Source organism: Antrostomus carolinensis, unplaced genomic scaffold (assembly GCF_000700745.2).
Source record: "Antrostomus carolinensis isolate BGI_N321 unplaced genomic scaffold, ASM70074v2 scaffold7339, whole genome shotgun sequence".
Lineage (NCBI taxonomy): Eukaryota > Metazoa > Chordata > Aves > Caprimulgiformes > Caprimulgidae > Antrostomus > Antrostomus carolinensis.
In genome coordinates this window covers 121866-130700 of record NW_010340583.1, presented here as the reverse complement: position 1 = coordinate 130700, position 8835 = coordinate 121866, and positions in this window count along the sequence as shown.

Below are 8835 nucleotides of genomic sequence, written 5' to 3'. Positions count from 1 at the left end.
TTGTTTACATTAAAGTAAAAAAACCCCAAGTCTCTATTTACAATCTTTATAACATAGTGGCTCTGTTTGTAGGCCCCACGTTAATATTTTCCATTAGATGCTCTATTGTTGGAGACTGGTTAAACTGTGAAATAAACAAGCACTTCTTGAATCTCAGAAGTAATATTTCTATGATGGGACAATGTGGGGCAGTTCAGGATTATGCTTTTTCCTTTTTTTTAAATGGTTTGTAATATTTCATGCTTATCACTCGTTTGGTTAAGCCGTTATTTGTGGTTTGTATTTTGAAACACAGAGCAAAACCCCCAAACTTTGTTGATTTACATTTGATAAAATACCAGTGACAGTTGGGCATGGAGTTTAAGGTGAAGTGTGCTTTCCTTTTGAAATTCAGACCTCATAAACTTTAGCATATGGGCTTTTTGCAGGAGAAAAATGCAGAGATTGGGAGATGGAATAGTACTCCTTCGGTCCCTAGGGAGAGCAGAAGGTAATAATGTGGCTCCTTCGAGTCTGCTTCTCTCTTGGTTTTATAGAGGCGACTGCTTGCTCTTACAGGCCCCACCAGTCATCACTTATTTCAGTTTGCAGTGCCTACAACCGAATAGTTTTTATGTTATCCTGGTCAGCACACTTTTCCCGAGGCTTGTTTGAATGCAAAGATACATAATCCCCTACACAATTATGCTATGTCACTTGTCACTGATCGTCTGGACTAACTTGGGGTAGTTGGAGCAGAAGAGACTGTTGTGCTTTGACCAAAAACTCCCAAATTTGAACAATACCCATACTCGTAGAGCTTGCCCAGGTATTCCTTGTGGCAGACCCATGGGGCTTTGTGCTGAGCCTTGGTCCTGGCCAGACAGCTGCAAGGGGACTGACTGAAATAGTGAACAAGGATATTTGAGGTTTACTTTAGTGACTTATTTTTTAGCTCTGCCTCATTGCAAAGTAAGCAAGTGCCAGCCTCAGTGAAGGTGGAGCCTCTTCTGTGACCTGCCAGGAAAATTAGCCCAGACTTAAAAACACCTTTAAACACAAGCCAGATATTTTTATTGTGTGCATGGTAGATGTTTAGCTGGACAGGAGTCTAGTATGATTAAACACGTACATAACCTACTGCACTTTTTCTTTACTGCCACTTAGCAGCAGTAATCACAGAAGCCTCAGGGGGTCTCCTCACATGCTTAATTTTCAGATGCAGTATACTGTTGCTATTGACTTGATTAATATGCTGAATTAAATATGGCAGTTCCCTGTCCATCCTCCCCCAAATACAGTTCTCTTTGCTGATGTTTCTGTGGAGTTAACGCACACTCCTAAAGGTCATAATTGCAAGTAACTTTGTCCATATAAAAGTTGAATTTGAGCAGTGCAGGTTTTTCTTTAGAGAATAATTTGTAGTGGTTCAGATGATGAAGTCACCATGTGTTTGAGGTGCTGATGTTTCTGACATGCTGCTGTATGTGGTATGAATGGATAGACAGTTCTGGTAACATTTTTTACTTACAGGAGCTAAATAAGTCAACACCTAAGAAGTTCTGTTCAATTTTGTTTGGCAATATAACGACTTTGAAAAGTTCATTTTTTAGGAGTGCTCTATGCAGTAACTTAGACTTAGGCAGAGTTAGTGATTCAGATGGATTAAACAAATCACAAGGCTAAAGTGAAAGTAGTTCTTTAGGACTGTGGTTGCCAGAATATTATTTTTATGAGCTGAAGTGGTTTTGTTGAAGCATCACTATAGCACTAGTGAATTGGTGTGTATACATTTGGGCCCTTCATACCCATGTGTAAATTGTCTATAAAGAATAGTTATTTGTATAAATGGATTATCAGAAATATTCCGTAGTATACTTTTATCTGAAGCTGAAGTGGTGGTACCTTGAGAGGAGCACGAACAGTTGGTGGTACATGATAAAGAGACTGTGGTGTGGGCCACGATCTCACTCATTGCACAGAATGCAGCCAGTCCCTGCTGATATTTCTTCTTATTTTTTCTATACTGTTGTTTTAAGTGTAGAAGTAAGACGTAATATTAATGGGATTCATTCAGGACTGTTTATTTGTGTTTTATATTAGTGTGAGTATATTCAGCAAGTTCATATTTGGTCATAACATGTCTGAAAATGCTTTGGCAATTACTTTTAAAAAACCCCAAAATTGAATGCACAAATCAGCTGAAGTAAGCAAGACTTATTTGCAAATTTTAGATTGGTTGCTTTAGAACTGCCTTTGATATGAGCACAACTTTTAGTCCCTTTCATTTCTTTTTCATCTGCTACAATATTTCAGGTTGTAAGAACTTTGATGAAAAACTTTACAAAGGCGACCACAATTGTACCAGTGCTGCAACCCCATTAATCATACATTCATTCTTCAGAACCAGCCTCTCTGGTTTGAGAAATTCAACCAGTTTCCCCTAAGGGCCATTCACCAAGGAGCTCTGGTGAGACTGGCTGCAGTGGCTGGATGCAGAGGACGGGATGTCCCAGCCTCCTTTCTGCTGAGGGGCACTGGCCTCGCAGCAGCCTCGGCAGAGGCACGCGTGTGTCTGCGCTCTTGCAGCTTGATTTCTAACATGGACCACAAAGGTGCACCCTTTTAAGGGGTGTTGTAGTGAACTCAGGCTGCTGAGACAGGTACATGAATGTTGTTTTCCTTGTGCTGGCTCCATCACTGCAGGAGTGGGAACCTCCAGTGGGTCAGTGGCAAACAGGATGGGAGAGGAGCGATAGCATCTGGATCCATCGCAGCTCCTTTCTCTGTTGACATGACTCAGGATCCTCATGTGGTTTGAGAGAGAAAATCCCTCAGACCTGCTAACCCAGCTAATTCAGAGCAGCTTTCCAAAAGTATTCAGAGCTTGTGATTCACTTCAGTAGCATGCCTTTTATTTATTTATTTTGAAAAGACCATAATTCTGTTTCAAAAACATGGTTCTATGCTAAAAACACAGGCCAAAGCCTGATAGTTGCATACAAATGGGAGTGATAATAATGAGCAAGGCAGGAGTATTTGTGTCTTTTCTATTCAATAGGTTTTTTTTACTTGGGCTCCTTTGTATTTGACCTGTAATTTGAATGACCAAACTGCTGAAATTCACTGTTAGTTCATTGCTTGTGTAGATGTATTAGAGACATATTATGGTGTGTCTGTGTGCATCTTTTGTCTGCATATTCTGGATAACTTTATTAGCTATTGTTTGAAAATGTCGTTAGACATTAAATCAGTTTATTTAGCTATTGTGGGCTAATCCAAACATACAGAATATAATACACTGCTCCTGACCTTTTCCTGTTAGCAGGCTTTCAGCAGCTCTTTCCTTTGCAGACCTCAGGTGGTTGGGGATGGGGGAAGGACTTTAACCCCCTGGGTGTATTTTGTGAAGACTACAGGACTGGCTGAAGGCACTACAGCTCTCTTCATCGCACAGGAGAAACAGGAGGGGAGATGGATAAGAAGGGAAAAAGTCCAAGGCTTTATTGTCTTCCTTAATATATGCTTGAGTGCAACCTCCCCACCCTTCAGCCCTTTCCGAAAGATGTAAAGCAGCAAGATTGCATGCTCAAGACTGTGGCTAGCCAGCAGGATTTCATAGCCAGCTGACCACAAAGCACTCCTAGCTTCTAAAATCTGCCTGATTGAACATTACTTCTTGAAGCCTTCCAGATTTTGGTGAAAGCTCTTGCACAAAAATCTTTTAAGATCAGGTTGCGTGGTTGAAGAACTATTTCTTTTAAAGGATATGGAGAATGGAAATGGAGTTAAAACATCATTTCCTCTAGCTGTCCATTTTACTATTTACTTTTGATTTATATTCATTTGAAACTATAATTTATTAATAAATCTCTACCCCAACAGGTATTTTAATAGCATAAATCTATTGTATTTTTTGTTAATAGCAAATTTTAAAGGGAAGAAAAAAACAGGAAGAATGCAACAAAAATGTTGACTTCAATGAATAAAAATTGGACTGTTTGTACTATGAGAAAATGAGATAATTATGGCTATAAAATCCTGTGCTCAAAGAATGAAAATAAACAACATACATGCTATGTGGAAATGAGAAAGAGCCATTGTATTAAGACAGATTCACTGAAATCTTTTCTCCATAATAATTTTTAATAATGTGGGAATATTTTTTTAGTTAAGGACTAAAACTGTCCTGGAGAGAGTTCCTGGAGTTTGGCAGCAGTGCAAGAGGATGGTTTACAAACATTCCACACCAGGAAAATATTTGGAAACCAGTAATGTGGTGTTTGGTCACTATTATAAGCAGCATTAGATACATTTTTTGTTGCATTACAGACATCTGGCAGGTAAGTGGTCCATTTGTCTGTTAATAAAGATTTCCTAGCCTGTCTACTTTGCAATCTTTACATATAAAATTCAATTTTGGGCTTACTTTTCTCTTGGGGAAAAAAGTGATTGGAAAAAAAAGGCATGTCAGAACAAAGGGTTAAACCATCAGTTAATACAACACAGTAACACTGCAGAGTTTGACTCTTTGTTTCTGGATTTTAGAATTAATTTTTCCTTTAAGTGATAGCTAAATGGTTTCCTTAGGTTGTCCATATGTTACATGAACTGTATCAGATCAGTCTATAAAGTTCAGCATTTTCTCTGGAGTGTCTAAAATTCTGCTACAAAGAGTATTTGCATTTTAGAGTCTGACACCAAGTAGAAATAAAAGGCTGAAGTAATAACACCGCTAACTTGCTTTAATTAATTGTATGTTTCTGTACTTAAGGTTGAAGGGTGGAAAGTAGTGCTTTACAGACTACCTACGAAACTGGTGAATGAGCAGCTGCTTAGGGAGCCACTTCAAAGAAAAACACCCAAAAGAGCACCAGAAGGGAAGCTGCTTTTGAATTCTCTTTAGTTCCTCCTGGCAGCCCAGAGCTTGCAAAGGAAAACAACCCAGAAAGGGTTATTATTTTTTTTTTTGTGTTAGTTACATAACCAGCTCCCAGCAAATACAACTGGTGGAGCAGCCATACAAAGATCCACTTAATTACCTGTGCCTACCATAGCTGCAGAAGAATCCTACCTGACTTTAATAGTTTTTCCTTCCTGGCTAAGGGAAATTCTTCACGCTGTCTCCAGACAAAAACCTGATGTAATTCAGGAGCCAGTTGGAACTCTCAGTTGCATCAGTGTGTATTTTGAGACTGAAGCCTTCACGGTTACTCCCAATTTATACTTTATTGCTGAAACAGCTGAACAGATCTTGGTTTCTACCATATTTCATTTTTCAGATTTCTCTGTGTGCAGTATTGCTGTAGTTAATACTAAAGAAGTAGAGAAAAGTATCTGAAAATGAAAACCTGATTTTTACAAGAGTGCTCAGTCTTTCCTGTAGGATCAATTGAATCTGCAAGAATTTTGTTTCCATACTAATCATCCTGTGCTATTTTTAAACTTTGCCTTTGCAGTCGTGCTGTAGCACCCAAGATGCAGGCTGGGGCTCTGTTCCTGTAGGTGACACCTCCAGCTGGTCAGCATCCTTGGTTTTGGCAATGGTGCTCTTTGCCTCGCTGCCCGTGTTACCCATCCTCCCAGCTACCTGCCACACACCATGCATGGACCTGATCAGCTGGTGGACAGCTGTCTCTTCTCCCTTATTTTTTTCTTCCCACAGTCCCATTAATGACCTTGTCTTGGCTTTGGGACTTCAGTTTGTGATTTGCTAGTCACAAAATTTTTGAATTACATGTTATTCTTTCATTGTATTCAGCTGTAACACCACTGCAGAGGTGTTATATTGTGCCATCATTTAAAGGATGATAAGGAGACCAGTTTGAGGGTAGCTATTACAATGATACAGTAGGTAAAAAGGATCAAGAGAATTTATGCATTTGGCAGCTCTAACCATTTTTACTTTATGTGAAATTAGACCTGGAAAGGAGGGACTTGTAATAGGTATGAAATTCTAAAATGTCACCTGTGCATAACTTCTACAAACTTTATTATCATTAGCTCTGCAAGAATTAGGAGTCAGTTCATGTAGTCCAGAGCAGCAAATATTGTCAGACAATGTGTAATGGAAATTTATAAGAGCCAATATTTAACATCTTGAAATGAGAAGCATCCAGAATAATTTTTGAAATCACTTCACTGGCATTCAGTATATATTACAACAAAATATGAAGGTAAATATTAAGGTATTTTCATCAGATGGCTTTAAATTAATCTTTGGATTTCCTTTAAAAAAAACCCAAAAAACCTCTGAGTCATTGAGAAACAGGGTACTCTTCATACTGCTCTCACTCTAAAGTATGACACTGAGAGAAAAATTACTTAGAAATAATTCCATTTCCTTGTTTAAAGCTCTGGTTATTTGAATCCAGAATGCTTTTAAATGATGTGTTTTAGGCCCTGATACTGCAAATTAACTTTGGATAGTCAGATGCATATATAGAGGCAGAACAAAACCTCACTGAAATTAATAGTTCTGGTGTGGCCTGGGGTTCTGTCTTGTAGGGCTGTTTGCAGTGCTTTTGTTTATTTTTGAAGTGTTTTAGAATGCTTTTTCCATCTAAATATAATGTTCCATGTATGACAGATGAGTAGTACCAAACTTCAAACCATCTGACAAAGTAGCTTGCCTTCGCTTTGTTTAGGAAGATCTCTTTGATTCTGCTTGTATTTAAAGTGTGCTGTTGGGTAATCATGGAATATGTATCTGTTTAAACCAAATTCAAAGAGTATCACGAACTGACACCTGCTTAAGTCTTTAATTAAAAGTGGCTTAATCTCTAAGAATCTCTACATACATAAGCAGAAAGTATCTGTGTTTAATGTGTACTTTGAACTGCCACTCATTTAGAAATCAAAGATTTGTAAATGAAACACAGTGTGCTAGACATGATGATGTTTGACTGGAATCCCTTCTTGTTGGCATAGCCTAGTTTTCCTGATGCTGTCAGCCCCTGGGAATAAATTCTTATTAAAAATTATGTATAAAGGGAAAATATAGAAAGAAGGCTATCTTAAAAAATGTGTATGCATCAACTACATATAAAACATATTTTAAATAGGCAAATATATACAGTGGGACATACAGTGGAGAACTGCTCCTCCTTGGAATGGTCAGCAAGGGGAATACTTTTTGTATATCCAGATGTATATACCCTATAGAAAGAGATGTATTTTCTGTATTTTTCACAACTGTGTGAATTTTGCTGGGATAATATGTCTTAAAATTAAAGACTGATCTTAGTTTAGTTAATTCTCATAAGTGTTAGTTCATATTCTTTCTCAAATCTCTGAGCTTTCCTCCTCCCAAGACCTCCTCAGTGTTCTTGAAACAAATGTATAGACAATCTTGGGGTTTTTTGGTTGTTTGGTTTGATTTTTTTGTAGCTGGGGATGGTAGATGGCCATAAGTAATAGTAAACATTGATTTTAACTATTGAAGAGAAAGAGAAGAAAGAGCAGCAGCCTCTTCAATTTTTGCAGATCCATGGTTCCAGTTATCCCTACCCACTGGTGGCATCTATAACCATTTCCAGCATAATAGTATGTCTGAGCTCACCTCTGCTATCCTCACAATCAAGTTTAACATGTTGTTTGAGAACCTCAACCTCTCTCCCAAGTAGAAAACATTAGTAATGATTCTTTTTTGCAAAATGAACATGGTCTCCTCTGACAGGAAGGGAGGCTGAAGCTTCGTTAGGTTAAGATAAGCAAGCCCTTAATTTGCGAGCGGAAGGAAGCTGGTAGGAAGAGAGAGAATGAAGGTTTATAATAATCCAGACATGAGTATGGAAGGGACACAGATCTTAGCAGGCAGCAGGAAGGAGACTGGGGGCAAGTGGGAGACATAAAGCTTCCATGGTGATAAATGGAGAGGAGTAAATTGTGGAGGAGACGTGGATAATGAAAGGAGTCCCTGGCATGGCTGTGGCTAGGAAGGTGGCACACGTGGCAAGCGGACAGGGTGGAACAGGGGGATGTGAGAGAACCCTTAGCACGTGTAGTGAGCTTGGTGTGCATGGGCTTAGAGAAGCATGTAACCCTTTTGACATGCTCATCTTGTCTATCTTGAATTATTGTAGATCTGTGTTATATATGTGTGGAGTTGAATTACTAGCAAAGATGTGTGGAAATGCACCCAGAAAGGAGATGAACATTCCTTAAAAACATTTCAGAGCTCGTGTTTGAGAGTACAATATTAAAGGCATTTGCTTTTGACCTCCTGCAGAGCTCACCAAACTAGTTTTGGGTAAGACAAGACAGCACAAAGAACTTTGGCTTGATTTAAATGTGGGTAGTTATGCTTTCTGGATGGAGACTTAAATTCTGAAATGTTAGATTAAAAAAAAAATAAAAATTAAGAATCTTTCTTTTCCCCTTATACTTGGTTTGTTTATATTGCTGGTCTTAAAATATTTCAGATATTGTTTGGGTCACTGTTACCTGCTGTTTATAAGTACATTGGTACTTGCTAGGGCCAATTTTTACAGTGATACACAGAATCCAATGTAACAATCAGAGGATCATGGCACTTCACCCTAGGAAAGCTCTATGAGCTGCATTCAGGGAAAGACATCTGAGGTAATTTACAAAGAAATCTTGCAACTGTGACACAGATATGTCACTATGAAGGTTATTGATGGCTGTGGTTGTTGGCGTGTCCAAAACTCATTAAGGTAGATCTTCATTTGTTCAACTTGCTCCAGTCTATTAAAAGCTTTCTTGTATTGAGGGGCTCAAAATTATACAAACAAGTATATATATTGGTCTTTATGGGAAAAAAAGATCTTTCTAGAATTCTGTTACATGGAGGCTTAGAGAGGTTTTCATATGTTTTGTATCTGACCAATGGGA